The sequence below is a fragment of the Sciurus carolinensis genome, chromosome 17 (genome assembly GCF_902686445.1).
Source record: "Sciurus carolinensis chromosome 17, mSciCar1.2, whole genome shotgun sequence".
Lineage (NCBI taxonomy): Eukaryota > Metazoa > Chordata > Mammalia > Rodentia > Sciuridae > Sciurus > Sciurus carolinensis.
The window spans coordinates 65,587,985-65,589,387 of record NC_062229.1 but is presented as its reverse complement, the minus strand read 5'-3'; the positions used below and the strand labels follow the sequence as shown (position 1 = coordinate 65,589,387).

The window sequence follows — 1,403 nt, the reverse complement described above, 5'->3', positions numbered from 1 at the left end:
AGTGACATTTAGGAGCAGGTAACTCTTTGGGGTAGGCAACCTGCAAGGTGCTTACCAGCATCTCTGGTCTCATGAGGTACCCACAGCATGCACTTCCCCATTGTGGAAGCGAAAGGTGTCCCAGTGTCCGCTTCAGATGCTCAGAGGAGGGATGAATCACCTTCAGTTGAATTCACCAACACAAAGAAACCCATAACTTTACAAGAGTGGGTAGTATCTGGAAGGGTCCCAAGTGGAATTTCTGGGATACTAGTAATATTTTTGGCCAGGGAGTTGGGGGGGGTACTAGGGATTGAACCCAGGGGCATGTGACCACTGAGCCACATCCCCAGTCCTATTTTGTATTTTATTTAGAGACAGGGTCTCACTGAGTTGCTTAGGGCCTCGCTAAGTTGCTGAGGCTGGCTTTGAACTCGCGATCCTCCTGCCTCAGTCTCCTGAGCCACTGGGATTATAGGTGTGCACCACGGCACCTGGCTCTTCTTCTTCTTCTTTTTGTTTTAAAATCTTAAGGCTAGCTAATTTTGTGTTTTCCTATTGTTAAAAGCTCACCAAGCCAAATACTTTTTTGTGCATTTCTCCATAAAATTTGTTTGGGAAAAAAAAAAAGAAGAAGAAGAAGAAGAGGAAGAGAGCTAGAAAAGTATACAGGAATGATAAAAGGAGATCTTGTGAAAATAGAAGGGAAAACAGTAGCCAAGAAGCAGGGGACCACAGGCGAGGAACGAGGGGACAGAAAGGGATTAAAGTAGACCAAATAATGTCATGTGCATATATGGATATATTGCAGTGCATTCCAATTTTATATATAACCAACTAAAAACTAAATAAATAGAAGGGAGACCAGAAGAGTAGAGGGAGGGAGTCAGGCGGAAGGAGGAGGACAGAGTGCTGGGAATCAAAATGGAGAAAACTATCCTGTAAGCATTTATGAATATGTCAAAATGAACCCCGGGCTGGGGATATAGCTCAGTTGGTAGAGTGTTTGCCTCGCAAGCACAAGGCCCTGGGTTCAATCCCCAGTACCGCAAAAAAAAAAAAAGCTTTAAAAAATTTTTTTTGAATTTTTTTTAAATAATAGAGAAAAGAAATCTCAACAGCTAGTGAGGTGAGGCATTTGGGCTGATGGAAGAATCTGTACAATATTCCAACCTTTTCCAATAATACACATTTATTTCTCAGCATCTGTTGCTATTTTTGAAAATTAGGTAAGATTTTCACAAAAATGTAGCTTGGACAAGAACTTTCCCAGCTCATCTTTAGAGGCAGAAAACTCATGGAAAAACCCAAGTGTGACTTACAGAGTTCTGGGTCAGCACGTTCTCTGGCTACCCTGAACTTGGCACATGACCTCTAAGGTGGAGTCTCACACACATTGATAGATTACATTGTTGCGATTATCT

The 1,403-nt window shown here is 42.2% G+C and overlaps 1 non-coding gene across 1 annotated transcript; it reads left to right on the top strand.

Moving 5' to 3' along the window:
• Positions 1-957: 957 nt before the first annotated feature.
• Positions 958-1,031, top strand: Trnaa-cgc (transfer RNA alanine (anticodon CGC)). The gene has a single exon. It is a non-coding gene; the product is annotated as a tRNA-Ala (tRNA).
• Positions 1,032-1,403: the final 372 nt, after the last annotated feature.